General features: G+C 45.3%; 1 long non-coding RNA gene across 4 annotated transcripts in view; it reads right to left on the bottom strand.

Moving 5' to 3' along the window:
• LOC121666595 overlaps positions 1-5,257 on the bottom strand; it is a 38,456-nt gene extending 33,199 nt beyond the window's left edge. For 3 of the 4 annotated variants that reach the window (XR_006016708.1, XR_006016709.1, XR_006016710.1), the window contains exons 1-2: positions 5,149-5,257; positions 4,974-5,045 (exon numbers count right to left, since the gene is read on the bottom strand). This is a non-coding gene — a long non-coding RNA (uncharacterized LOC121666595). Of the gene's footprint in view, positions 1-469; positions 638-4,973; positions 5,046-5,148 lie in introns of those variants that run through there. The other variant, XR_006016707.1, reaches the window with a different exon arrangement.
• Between the last annotated feature and the right edge of the window lie 9,871 nt (positions 5,258-15,128).

Below are 15,128 nucleotides of genomic sequence, written 5' to 3'. Positions count from 1 at the left end.
TAGAACAGACAGTTCCACAGCTGCAAAATTTTGATCTTGATTTTTTTTCTCCTCCTGGGTTTTGTGATCTATTCATTACACAGTTGGTGTTACCCCATTAAAAAAACATGACTAATGGGAAAACGCAAGGCTGTGCTGGAAAGGACAGTGGCTGGGGTGACCATTACCCTAAGGATCTTCACTAGGGCCTCTTGGAGTCCCAGATGAACCGATCCGGAGGAGAATGATGGATCAAAGGGAACCACAGCCCCCTCAGTGCTCAGCTGCTCCTTGGTTAGACCCAAGGTTCGTGTTCATGATCTTTTAACTCAGCCTTTGAAGTTACTTTCACATTCATTCTCCTGCTCCTAAATATTCCGCTCTGCAGGGATTAAAGCTGGTAGTAAAATATCTCACAAATGTTTACGATCACAATTACACCTGTTCCTAGAAGAATTTCACAGTCAATTGAGTCACATTATTCTCTTCATATTGGCCTTTCCTACCCTGGTATCCAGATTTCCCAATCACATAAACCAAGAGAGAGCCCTGGCAGGTTATGAATTCAGAGTATTCTTTAAAGAGTTTTAAACTCAAATCCTCACCAAATGCAGACATGCAAGCCAGGCAGATAATGAGATGTCTTCAACCAGCTGAACTGCAAAAAAAGAGGGAATGTTTCCTGTAAACATTGCCTCTAAAGCACTGGGATGTGTATGGCCAAGAACTCAAGCCAGCTGCTATAATTTCTAGATCAATTTTACCCAAATAAAGGCATTCCTACTCTACATTGCACAGCTTTGATCCCTTAAGGAGGAATTTCAGTTACCAGTGTGAGTTCATACTGATCTGGATATGACCAATACTCAAGCATGCAAGAGGCTGGGCAGAAAAGCAGGGGAAAATTTAAAGCTTTCTTTGGCATTTTTTCAACCTGAATTTCCCAATAGAAAAACAAAAGCTCGGCACTTATGGGTGAAATTCCCCCATGGCACAGTAAGGCTTGTCTTTCAAAGAGCAGTTAAGGCAGGCACAGTCAGGCCATTTGGAATTAGACTCTATAAAATCTAGCTAGAAGCAGGAATAGGAAATGGAGACTTTGAGAGTCCCCTACTCCCATCAAAATCATCTGGAAATCCCAAGTGCTGTAAGGAGTGAAGAGAAATCCAAGGTGCTGTAAAATATTCCTGGCCAGAGTTCAATTTTCTCTATGATCACTCACTGCCAATCAACTTTCAGCCCCTTTTCTCCTGGAACCTACTTCAGCTGTTAGCACCAAGCAGCAATAAAACCATATCCATGTTCACTCAGAAATCACATTGAAATGCCTTCATGCAAAGGGAAATGTTTCACATCCTACACATCAGATTTCACATGGGAACATCTTTCAGACTTCCAGCGTAGAATAATTTTTCCAATAGGAAAAATAAAGGCCTATAGTAAAGGCTGATCGAACAATTACATTTGCAACGATCACTCCCCATCTTTGAATGTCCATGAAATTGTCACAGCGATAACACAGTTATATCCTCCTCTAGTTCTAAGGAAAATCTCATCCACTGAGACACAGTAACTTCCAGCACAATGTTCAATAGTTACAGCTCTGTCCTGAAAGTCTAATTGCACAACACAGTAAAAAAAGATGCAACACGAGCAGTTACAAATATGTACTGCAATGTCAAACAGCTCTGCCAAAAAAACACAATGGCAGGCCTTGGTCCTGCAAAGCCCCACATGCAGTCACACTGCTTTTTCACACATTTGGAATAGCTTTTCTAAAATTCATGCAGCTATCCATAACAGGCAGGGCCTTTTGCAGGAATAGGGGACTCCTTTACTTGTTCTACTGGTGGAAAATTAGATCTGCTCACTCCTATATAGCCTCTTTAAAACAGCATTGAATTACCTACAAGTTACTAAAATTAGACTAACAAATAAATTACTTTGTAGCCAAGCTGATAAAATGTGACTGTTTACATATGATTTCATCCGAGAACTAAGATTAAAGATTACTTCAAACAGAGCCTTTATCCAGTATGTCATATAAAACTCTGTTTGGTTTCAGCAGAGCCGAGAATGACTTTAACAACCTTGTTAATCACAGATTAAGAATGGAAAAGATCCTGCTTGGCACCAGGTGTGCCATTAATAACAACTGGGATGCAGGGGAGCTGCAGGATGACCCAGCTTGACCGCCAAGGAGGAGCTCCAGGGCTGGAGCTGTGCCATGCCCGGAGCACAGACACGGCCGGGCACAGCAGTTCCAGAGCTTCACAGAGCAGCCAACGGGGACAGGAGCTCCTGAGACCGCCCTTCTCATGCCAGCTCCTTTGAAGTCCTCTAAGCCTATGGTGGATCCACTTCAAAAGTCAGCAACTACCCCCGGGAATCCAAAATTGCCTAAATCACTGGTTTCTAGCCCTAATGAAGTCCCCTGCCTTTTTGATGATTTGTGTCTTGGATGAAACAAGGCACAAGGCTGATGTTCCTCACCTTTCCCTTGGCAAGGGCACCATGGGCATGTGTTTAAATACATGTTAAGGTCCTTGTCCATCTCTGGGAAAGCCCAGCACTCCAGAGGCACAGGCAGAGGCCAAGCACAGCCTCTTTTGGCACAGCCAATGGAGTTCCTGCCACCCTCCTCTCTGGAGCCCACAGGCACCTGGCACCAAGGCCAGGCTCAGGGCCAGGCACCTGGGCACTTCTCACAGCAGCTGCGATCTGCCAGCACCTCACCTGGCTATCCCTGTCCCTTCTGCCCTCCCTCTCTCCAGGGGACTCCTCTGTAGTTCTCCACAGTACTGTTACAGCCCTCTGTGCCCTCCAGCTCTCCCCTCCAAGAGTATCTTCTGGGATGGGAAATCAGCCACTCTCAGGTTAGAGTGTGGTCCATGACTGATTTGCAGGCACTATCGCTGAACAGATGTGAGGTGGAAATGGGCTGGAGTAGGAAGAAGGTCCAGGCCTACAGGACCCCGAGCCTCAAGTGAAGCCCTGCAAGGTCCTTTCTGCTCATCCAAGGCAGAATTCTACACCACAAGCTCTCCCAACCCCACCAAACCACACAAGGAGAAGAGAAAATCTGTTCCACATTAAAGATATCTAACAATCATTTTTAAGTACAACCGCAAAGGCTTTGCCTGAGCAGCCCTTCTCATATTTACCTCCCATGCAGTCCCAAGGTCTCCCAAAATGAATCAGAGAGACTTTGCACATCAGAACAGTCTGGTTGCAACAGCTGTCCCGTGTATAAGGACTGGACAATGACAAGCTTTCCCACAAAAAACCCACTACAGAAACTCTGCAAGCCCATCTTTTAGGTTTTAGCTCTTGCTCTGCAGAATCCAGTCTATATGGGCAGCACACAGCACTCTGGGATGGTATCCAAGGATCTAGTTGGCATTGCCAGTCCCAGCTCACCTCCAGCATGTGAAGTCAGCCCAGCCAGCCTGACTGACCACCTACAGGTGAATTATCTCCCAGCTGTTTGCTGTAGTCAAGACAGAAAATAAAGGGGGGATGGACATTTCTTTCCCCAGGATCATTTTAGAAGATGTTTGTCATAAACCTCCAAAAGGTAAAAAGCAGAAGAAAAGATCTAGAATCCTCCCTTCTTCTGTGCAGTAGATAAGCTGTGATTCAGCATGAAAGTCCTTCCGAGTTTTTCCTAGTTCTCATTACCGCAGTGCCCAAATATCCCATTGTGAAACAAAGTCTCCCCCAGCGAGGTGCAGTGCCAACGCACAAGAAGCATCAAGGGGTTTACAAAAGAGAAGAGCAATCATGGTGCCTGGCATTCTGAAAACGCTGTGCAGCCGATCTTTGGAAAGCAATTCTGAAATCCCTCTCATCAAAACAGAGGCTCCTAAAATCACTTCTCATATTTTATAATGTTGCTCAGATCTCTGCCCTGAGCAGTGGAATTCAAGTTTATGATCCCTACTCCACAGCCTTTACTTGCTGCAATTTACTGCATGTTAAGGCCCAGGCAATTGCAGAGAGCACGCACAGAATTCTCTTCCTGCTTATATTGCACGTGGTTTGCATTGTTTAACTTTTGTTGTATGCTCCATGCTATTAATGCCTTGTGTTTCTATAGCATCTCCCAGGCAAAGGACTCAATAGTGTAGAAAGGTAAATGCAGCTGAAGAACACAACCAAGTCTGGTAGAACCCCCACTCTGTAACTATTTTGACAATTTAAAGTTATCTTGTAAAGAGTGGTGCCTTTCTGCTCCTGCAGGAAGCCTGTGTTCCTCTGCAAACTGCTGCCAAGCTGGTGCAGGACCAGACTAGTTTATCCCTGCAGCTCCCCTGGGAGGCACTGGGTAAGTGACTCTGAGCTCTCTGCCCTTTCCACAGTGCGGAGCCAGTGCCTGCACGTACCCATTTCCTTGGGAAGCTCTGAAAAAGGGCAAAGCTGAAAAATGCACTGCTGTGCAGCTAGCCCTGATCTAGCTCTTCCTCCCCTGCAAGTCCCGAGGGCTTTACTAGCGTGCTACTGTCAGTACAAGGAAAAAAGGAAATTCTTCTGAAGGTGTTTGGGAGTCAGGACTAAGTGTGCTGACAATGATATTTTCTTTGCACAGAGCTGCCATGTGTTCAGGTTTTCCTGGATACTTCTTTTTTTCCTCATGCAAATCATGCATAGCAGAATTAGAAAACTTTATATATTTGCTGAAAAGGTGGAATTTTCAAAGGGAAGTAGAGACAAGCAACTGCTTGTCTAGGATTCCTGGCTATCCAGCAGCCAGTTTGAGAGTAGCAGTTGCTGGACTTTTGGCATTCCTGGTTTTGTCCCATATATAAGTATCAGCTACACAACAGACACATGGCCCTGAAGATCTGAGCCTGCTCTGTGCTTCTACAACAATCCCAGTGTCTAAGATTACTCTGTGTGTGCAGATCAACTGCACAGAACACACACACAGGATGCTTCCTGCAAATGCTGCATTCATTGTGCCAATAGACAGATTTCTGCAAGGAAATATTTACCTCCACTTGGCTTTTAGCAAGTCTTCCTGTACCTCAGCCTGTCAGTGGGATGCTGTCATCAATCCACAAATCCTGCAAATGCCCAGGACAGACATAATTTCAGTTGAATCCAAAAGGTCACCCAAGAGCAGCACAGTAACACAACCAACTCAATCACACAGGGTACTTGTCAGACCTTGTTCCTGTGTGTTCTTCTCAAATCTGACTCTCTTTAGATTCTGATTGAGCCATCACACTTCTGCCTGTGCCCCCGGTACTCAGACATATGTTCAGCTTTGGTTAAATTTGACTTCTTGTGTTATGCAACTGAGCTTTACTCAGTGTTATCTTTTGATTGACTCCTCCACTATTCCCCTCCCAACAGATTTATCTGAGGCCAATGACAGCCAGCAAATACTTACTAGAACTCTTGTCTTTGGCAGCACATGCTGGCAGTAAGTTTTTTCAGGCAGTTTGAGAAGTGGGTGTCACTTACATTAGCTCACTCTAAAATCTTGACTCACCCTTCATGCACATAATCCCTCCTGCAAATTCTAGGCCATGGATTTTAATAGAGTTTCCAAAGTAGGTGTGAGGGCCGCTGGCTGTGCTAATTTAGTTCCTATTGATTTATCTTGTCTCCTTTCATGGCAGCAAATTGTAAATGCTTCCTTTGCTTCACTCAGTGTTTGCTCCCTGTGTGACAAGTCTCTAGCATTGATGGAATGTGTTAGTGAAAGTGCCTTGATGTCTGTTTTCAATATCACAGAGACAGAGCCATCATCTAGTGACAGTCCCACTTTGGGAGAGCTGTCTTGTTCAGCCTCTATTTACCCAGGGAGGAAAGCTGGGCCCTGTGACGTGAAGACTCTATAGTAAGACACAAATAAAACTCCAGAAGACATTAAATAAACCGGTCTTTAGCATTGGAGGTCAGACTTGCTGTCAATGCTGGGGCAAAGAAGTGGAAGTCTATGGTACAGCAATGCAATAGAGGAAAACTGATGCTTCATTAGTGCGAGCCAAGGCAGCTCCATCCAGCCTTTCGTATGCGTGTTTAATTAGGGCTTGATCCAGTCCTGAGCCCTGAGAAAGGCTGTGTTCCAGCTGCTTTTAGTTCTCACTCTTTGGGTACTAATTTGAGTACTAATCACATATTTTTTGCAAATATAGCATGAAGTATTCCCTCTAGGGAAAAGAACATTTAGATGGAGCCTACAAAGACCATAAGTTTTCTCTTTGGTTATAATTATGATTTACATTAATGTTGTTTTTTAATGAACAAAACAAGTGACTTAATCTTTATAATTACACATTTGAAAAAAAAAAAAGTTACAGATGCCTTTTGCAGTGCGTTTCCCCTGCCTCCTTCACTGGGAATCCCAGCCTGTGCCTCTGAAAGAGATATGCTGGGACTGGCATTTGCCAGCTCAAATCCACAGACTTCTGGTTGTGCCAGTTTGTGAATTACAGACCTGCTGTCTGCAAATGACTGGTTTTCAAAGCAAAGGCAGCCATCATTTCAAAGGCTGAGAAAGAAATATATAATAAATCAGTGTATGTGGATTTTATTTATAAAGATCTAATTAAATTTCATTCTGTGATTCCAATATGCTGTTTACACACACAGTGTATATTTTTTCTTCCTCTTTTTGGCCACGAACATAAGCAATATACCATATAATTCTCTTCCTCCATAATGTGCCTGGATTTTATGCTGGTAAAGTAACATCTTAGCCTACTGTAGCTTGTTACAGTCCACTATAGAATTTTTATAGTATGTTGTAGTCTGGGTTGGAGACCATCCAACCAAGCAGTCTGCTTCCTTTTAAAAAATAACATAAAACACAGCATTTTTCATAATGTGTATAAAGCCATGCAGAAATCCAAGCACGGAAAATAAAAAGAGCATGGCCAACACCAAGCACTTAGCAGTCCTGTCCTAGGCCACAAAATCACAAGTTTGCCTTACAAATCTTGAGATTTCAAAGAAACGTAATTTTGGGTTTCCTCTATTTGCCCTTCTTCCTTTTAAAACTTTTTGGTTGTTTTTAAGCTGTTCTGTACAATCACAAAAGTTGTCAATTTACCTTCAGCTTTAAAGAATGCTGAAACTATCATATAATTACAGGATATGAGGAACCAGAGATTTGAAAAACAACTGTAACAAAATCTATGGTAAAACTGCAAAAGTTGGTGCCACTGCAGGCTGAAATCCATGCCTGGAATAGAACTGACACATCCTCATGCCTTTTAACCCTCTCTGGGATGCTCAGAAAACTAAGCAGGAGCTAAGACTGCCCTAAACACATGCAGCAGCTGCTTGTCTCTACTTTGCTTTGAAAATTCCATATTTTCAGCTATTTGACAGGTTTTCTGCTACCAAACCAAACAAGATTCCAGGCTGGAAAGGGTATTTCAAAATAATATGAAATGTTTAGTTCAACCTAAAATATAATTTCCTTTAGCAGAGTTTTGAATATATTTTTCCCAAGGAAACACCAAAAAGACGGCATTATTGATCAATCCACAGCAGGCACTGCTTCCCCCTGGTTGTTCTGCACAACTCTTAGTCAGGAAGGTGCCGTTCTCACTGCTCTTGTGATGCAAATCCATGTGTTGGTTCAGCTTCCATGGAGAGACATCCATGCCCTTCCTTAAGGACGGGCAACAGTCTGGTATCACTGAGTGCTTGACCAAACCCACATGTGGCTGGGGCTCACCCAGGGATCAGAACTACACAAAGGGATCTGGTGCTGTTGTGGTTTTATACACAAGAGTCACACAGAGTTCCCACACCTCTACAGGACATTTCTTCATTACTGTGTTTGTTAAAGGGTGAAAGAGGCACCATACCCTGTGCAGTGGTACAGAAGTGGCTCCTGCAGAACCCCACCTTGGGAAGGGCTGGGCTGCATTCCCATCCTCCACCTGCACCCAGATCCTTAAAGTTCACAAGATGGGCCTGCTCGGACTTCCCTGGTAAGACAAAAGCATTTCATTGTAGTCAGCAGGGCCAGACAAACAAGCATGAAATGACAGGCCATCTGTCTTCTGCAGCTGAGCCTCAGGCAGGACTCAAAGGCCTTGCAGTAACAACTCGGGTGCCAAGTACCACTCCTTGGCTCTGCCCTATGCCTGGAGTCAGCACCAAATCCCAAGCAGAGCAGGGCTCACTGCTCACTGCTCCAGGCTGTTCTGTTTCCTGAGACACTCATGATCTGCTCAGAAGTGGCCTTGGTGAGCCTTCACCAAAGCATCCAAAACACAGTTGCAGACTGGGGAGCTGGGAACCAATTTTACCATCCAGGGCCAAATGCTCAAGGCTCAGTCATGTAAATGATGTGCACAAGGAGCTATTCTTCACACGAGCAGCCCCACAGCTCAGGCAGATCCATTTACAGATGATTTGTTCTGAAGTACATTAATTAGACGGCATCTTTCACTGAGGCATTGGTTGCCAGTAGAAGGACTGTGAGCAGCAGATCTATTCTCAGTGTTGACATGTAAGGGTAGCATCACTTCAGCAGTGATAGGAAGGTGTTGAAGGGATAAAGCCCACCCCCCCAGTAACTCCAGCCCTGGACACAGCAGGCCATGAGCCAGCCAGGCACTGATTTGCTCTGTTCCACAGCCCCAGCATCAACACTGAGCCTGTGGGATTGCAAAAAACCTCACTCTGTGCTTGGCATGTTCATAAGGTAAAAGGCAAAGCTTATGTGAAAGCTAATGAACAAAAAGCAGTTGGGGAAAGACGCAGGCTCAGATCCATTTTAGATGCCCAGTTAGATGCCTTAGGTTTTAACTTTTATATTTTTCAAATCCTGTAGTGCTTAGTGTGTAACTCTGAAGTTTCTTGTAGCCTGTTAATTTCTGCTCTCTCGTGCTAGGTAGACATAACAAAGCCTCTTCCGGCCTGCTCTCCAGGGACACCCAGACTGTCCTAGGCCCAAAAACTATAAACCAAAGAGCCTCTAAGGGGGGCAAGGGGAGGGGAACTTACATCATTAAACTGAAGCTTTAATTGGAGAATTAACCCTGATATGCAAATGAACCAAACCTATAAAAGTGTGAAGAACTCGTGACCTGTCGTCCATCTTGGGGTCCATCTTGGCAGTAGCCTCTGGCTCCCCAGGGGTACCTTTGAAGGTCTTTCAAATAAATACCTACCTTTATTCCCTTACTCCTGTCTAGTCTCTGTTTCTAGGAGGCTGGATAAGGCATCAAGTTCCTACTGAAAAGTCACTGGAGTTTGAAGGATACACAATGAACTGCAAACTCAGGGCCTCGCTGCTGCTGTGGAGTGGCTCACATTGACCTCCCCGAGATCACACAGGGGGGGCAGAAATGCAGGGAAAATCAGGCCTGCTCTGTCACCCTCTCCATCAAAGTGCACAGGTGTGACCCAGACAGGCTCACCTTGGTGAGACAGAGGCAGGGTTGGAATGTAGCAGCATTAATGGCCCAGCTCCCATGTCCACAGCCATCACAAGAGACCTCCTTGGTCCCATGGGATATTGTGCCCTGTTCCCATCAGCCTTTTGCTGACAAAGGCCTTTTGCTCCAGGAGAAAAAAAGAAATAAAAAAGTAGCATGGTTCTCTGTGAAATTCCATTGTTCCTTAAATGTCCCCTTACATCTACCTCAGGCCACGCTGTGAGTCAGTTTGACACATACAAGGGCTGTTTTGCAAGGCAGAGTTACGTGTGCCTAGATGTGATCAATAACACAGAGCAAATAACCCTCTCCAACAACTACCCAGTTCCAGCAAGGGCAAATGTCACTCCTGTGCCAGTGGCAAGCCCACAAGCCTTCACAAACACCCACACAGGGCAGGGTCCTCAGAGATCGCAGGACTGGAGAGAAAAGGGCCTTGTGAATGTCATCCTAATGCCACGTCCCCTAGCAGTGAGGGTCCTATGCAAGAATGATTTTTGTCCTGGAAAATGAATCAAATTCTGCCCAACTTTTAGGCCAAAGCAGCTCCCATGTCCACAGTGAGCTATGAAGCTTCAGGAGTTGTCCTAATATCTACCTGTGCTCACAGGGCACTCACGAAGTCATGACATTGACTTGTACATGGTCACTAAATAGCATGGGAAGGTTGTGGGTCTGCTGGCACAGCCTGAGCTCATATATAGGATGGAGAGTGGATAAGAGAACAGACTGGGGTCAATATAAAGTGAAGAACTGTTCAGGAATGTCTTGCTGAAATAGCCCCTGAACTCTGTGAAGACTTTGCAAGCTGCACTGTAAACAGCTTTCTATTAGGTTTTGGCCCTCAGCTTGTAAGGGCAAACCCACAATTAAAACAAGCTGCAAAACCAGGGAAAATAGCAGCACAGAGTGCCACAAATCCCCTGAGAAGAGAAATTCTTCATCCAGTGTGCGGGCAAACACTCAGTGCAGATGTAATGGCAGAGGTTTCTGTAGCCTCTTCTGCAAGGTTTCCCCCTGGGTGTCCCAGCACAGGAGGGCAGCTCTCCGTGGCAGCCAGTCACAGGGCAGGCTGGGGACAGCCTCCGGATCTGCCCTGGGGACAGGCAGGAAGGTGCCTTCCAGATCAACACTTGTTTCTACAAACTCCTCCTGTGCTGCATGAGCCATGCCCAGGTCCCCACCGAGAGTGGGTGTCTTCAGGCCAGGGCTCAGATCTGAATGGGGCAGATGAGACAAGATGTTCAACTTGTATCCTTGTAACCTCTGCTCTAAACAAAGGGGTAAAGCCATTAAGTAAGACAAAAGCAAATAAAAAATCTGGATGGTGAAAGAGCCCATGTGTGTGGAAAACACGGTATTGACCCAATAGGGCAGGGAGCAAAAATTGCTGCTAAGAATCATAGCTTAGGACAGCATGGATTGTTCTGAACCTTAGCAACGTATCTAGACTCCTGTGTCACAAAATCTCCTTTTCTCAAGGCAGCACCCAGCAATCTGAGCAGCAGGTTGTCCAGTGGCACCGGGTGTGAGGACGGCAGGAGTAAACCCTCCCTGTGGAGGAGCCAAATGCTCCAGGAGCACTTATCCATAGCAGAAGGTGAGCTACAGCACTCTCCACAAAGAGCTCTCTAGCTAACTGAGCAAGCCAAGGCTTTTCTGGAAGGAAAACAAATATATTTGCAGACAGGCTAAAACAATAAAGGAAAATTTAAAAGGCTGAACAAAGGGACTGGAAAGTCAGTGACAGAAGTTAAAATCTCAGTAGCAGCTGCCTGTAAGCTGGCAGTGGCAGCTGTGCACCAGCCAGGACTCGCTGCCTCCTCCTCACCTGCCCTGCCAGGGAAAGAGGAGGTGCAGCACGAGGCTCCAGAAATTCAAAAAATGCTTTATACAGCACTAAATTATCAAAGCCAGAACCTGCATCTAGCATTCAAAAAATGGAGCAGAGCTGAAGCCATGCAGTCTCCTTGGGGAGGAGCCAAACGCCAGGGAAAGACGGAGCTGTCGGGGTCTGAGCCGAGAGGAGACGCATGAGGGGGACCCGGGGACAACAGGAAGTGGCTGCTAAGGCACCCGTGAGCAAGCAGGGAGCGGGGAGCCCTGTCCCGCCCCTGGGAAGCAGGAAAGATTAGACAGCTTCATTACAGACCTTTTCTAAACAGAAGGGTAAAGACTTTATTCCTCCTGTGGTTCAACTATTTGAATCAGCTGTAAGGCTGCAGACCTACAGGATGGGAATGTAAAATCCTGAATCCCTTGTGAGACCTTGTTGTCACCTTGAGGCAATGGCTGGTGATGTGAGCATTGAAGATGGACACTCAGCAGGGAAATTCCCAGTGCTCCATTGTGCTTTGATACCCAAACCTGCAGAATGAAGGAATTAGTCACCAAGAATATGGCACAGCAAAAAACATTTTCCCAGAAGAAATCTGTCTACAAGTGGCCATTTTCTCCAACACAAATCACAAGCCTTTGGCAGATATTTAAGGATGATTTTACTGAGATCTTTAGCTTCTAGGAAAATTAGGATGTGTCTAAATTCATTTATATTTCCTGCTTCTAAGCCTAACTGTAAAGATGTGCTTCTATCCCTGCATTGCCTTTAATGGCACAAGAGAGGGGTTTCCTCACAGCATTCACAGACAAAACCCTCCAAAGCACCATTAATGGAGCTGCTTTCCATGGCTTTGGAGAAGCTGGAGGGAGGTGGGTGCCTGGCCTCTGTGAGTGGAGTGAGCAGCCCCAGAACGCTTGCCTCTAGATGCAATTACTTAATGCAGGAACCTGCCTAAATCCTGGTCTAACTGCTAAAGTGATGTTAATTATTGTGTTGATATTCTGTTCTCCCTGACTATCGCAGTTGGAACTGCTGCCTGTTCCATTGCTGCCTGTTCTCTTCCACTGCCGTAGAACTGCTCAAGATGCTTCAGCTAAGGCAGAGGTTGGTGTGATTAATCCAGACTGCCTCTTTTCACACACTGTGGGGCACATTTGTGGGGGTAAAATCCAGAGTCATTCCTTTGACGTGACACATTTCACAGGTACAACTGAAAACTACTGGCTTATTTCAACAGGAAAAAATTGATTCTGGATTTACAGCAATGAGACTAAAAGGAAAGTTAGAATTTCCCTATCTTTGACAATTAATTGGGAGGAATACAAGGTGTGAATTTAAAGCACAGTAGTTATTGTTCCTCAAAGATACTCTATGTTCTGGAATAAAACAGTAGGATTTAGGAATGAATGTTCCAGAGTAGTATTGTGCTGTTTTGGAACTCTGCAGTAACGAGCCTAGCAGTGAAGATTTAGCAAGACGGCCATTTTATGCTTCACCTTCTGGGCATCAGAGAAACTCCCTTTCGTCTTATTTTTTCAAATCCAGTTGACTCTCTCTCCTGAACAGAGCTTTGTTTATAAATGCAGTGGGAAATTCTGCAAGGCTTCCTTTCAGCATTAGCTTTTATTGCTAAACTCTTGATTTATTTAAAGTGGAAAAAAATAATCACACGGCAAAGAAAACCAAGCATTTGTAGGAGTATGGCAATGTTTTCCATACATGCTTTCTCCATGAGTCAGGGTCCATCCTGTGCACTGACACATCCTGCAGACTTGCTCCGACTCGTGGGGCAAAGCCATGGGTGTGCACAGCACAGGGAGACACTCAGAGAAAACAGAAAAAAGAAAGGGAAAACTCTGCATCCCAGGAACTGCCATAGGACACACTGCTCCCCAGGCATTTTTTCCCAGGATATCAGTGTGCTGGCTGCTCACTTTGCTCCACACTATAAAAACTGTGGAGGTGCTAGAAAGCAGCTCCGTGGTGATGGGCTCAGGACATTTGGAGGTGCTCTGACAGCCCTGAGAGGCTGCAGTTACAATAAATATCCCTGTGCATCTCACAGCTTCTGCTGAAACTGGGAAACTCAGGCTTCTCTAAGCCTGAGGAGGGATTCCAACTGAGGTTGTGCATTCAGAGCACATGGCTGTTCCCACAAAACACCACACCTGGACACATTTATCCTGGAATAAAATGTGACTTGATACTACCCACTTTACTCCCTTGGAGAGTTCAGTTGCATTGGCTTTAAAAGCCGATTAGGATAACACAGAACAACGCTCTATTTATTCCACCATGAGTTGTGCAGGAATACAGATGATGGAATGAGTCCATCCCTAAAATTAAACCTAGAAAAGCACACATGGAATTGCATATATTAATAACCAGTATGTATCATTTCAGCGCTCAGAGGACCAAATGGCCTCCTGATTTGGACAACTCAGGTGACTATCTGTCAGCAAGGTTTCCTCCCCCAAAATATTGTTATCTAATCTGAAAGCTAGGCAGATATTTCAGTGGCTTGGACTGTGATTTATAGCACGGTGTATCAGTCCAAAGCTCCTAAATGATCTTAATTAAACTCTGAGGGTGAAAAATTAATCACCATAGTTATTTTATTATGCATGACCAGTAAAAAAATTACTTCAAATATACATAATGTCTAACAGAAAATTATTTAGTAAGTCACATTGAGACTCAGATTATTACTAATTATTTTTGTCCTTTTATCATTGGGGAGGAACAGGCAACATTTTGGCACTAAGTTTCTGGACAGTGAAAGGGAAAGGGCTGCTTTGGTATTTCTACCTTCTCCCACAGGTGGCCAGGCTCTGTACCTGCTTCAGTCCACCGCAGTAATGCCCAGTGCCTGCTCCTCTCCCCAGAAACATGTCTTTATCAGCACTGTGTCTCCAAAAATACTTTTCCCAGCAATATATAAAATCCACTGTATGCCACTAATTAATCTCCAAGCTATCCCTGCATGGAAATGATTTCTTCTTGGTGCTGAGCAGGACTACGTGCAGATTTCTCAAACAGGTAGAACATGATGGGACAGGAGCTCCCCTGAAGATCCCTGCCCTGCAGGTGCTCCTGAACAAGCCTCACTTTGTGTCACCATCACATGCACAGGACTCAACTTTACCGTTGCCATCCGCTCCCTTTGGGATGTCTCTGACACAAACTCTGCCTGGAACTGCTGGATGAAGCTGCTTTCACCCCTTGGGTCCCTACAAGGCCCCTGGGCGACAAACTGAGCCTCAAAGCAGCAGGTTGGTATCAGCCAAGCCCCTACCCTGCTGCTGGGGTGAAATAAACTCTCTCCACTCTCTGTGTGTTGTCTTGACTACTCTCTGAAGGGAAAGTTATCCAGGACATCCTCACAGATCTCTGTGACCTTCTCAACTCTTTGCAGCATCTGAGTCACTGAAGAACCAGGCTCTTCCTCCAAGGAGATGAACAAACTCCTCCTTGAGGTCCTGTCTGCACCTAAGAGAAGTCAGGGAGAGACACAGCCTTGAAATGTCGCCTCAGAAACCTCCTCCAGTCCTTCCCCCACGCTCCATCCACAGTTTTTTCCCAAGATGCTCCCTGGATGGCTCTGCCAGGAGCAGGCAGTCTGCTGAGCTGGCCACCTGCATGCAGTGGGGGCCATAAATCACAGTGCGGAACATGCCATGCCACGCGCTGAGAACGGGAGAACATATTGACAGGGCTGTCCACATACCAATGCATCAACCCCAAAGAGAGCCCCCAAGGTAAAGACAACCTGCTTTATCAAATTATCACTTTAATGAGCCAAGATTGCAAATAATAGACGATTGTGTGGGCTAATGGCTTGGTACATAACCAGGTAAAATAGAATATGGACTGGCACGAACTCTGCAAAACACAGTAGA

Source organism: Corvus kubaryi, unplaced genomic scaffold (genome assembly GCF_017639235.1).
Source record: "Corvus kubaryi isolate FWS band 111438036 unplaced genomic scaffold, C.kubaryi_AGA036_p1.0 37353, whole genome shotgun sequence".
Lineage (NCBI taxonomy): Eukaryota > Metazoa > Chordata > Aves > Passeriformes > Corvidae > Corvus > Corvus kubaryi.
This window is presented reverse-complemented; position numbering and strand designations above follow the sequence as displayed.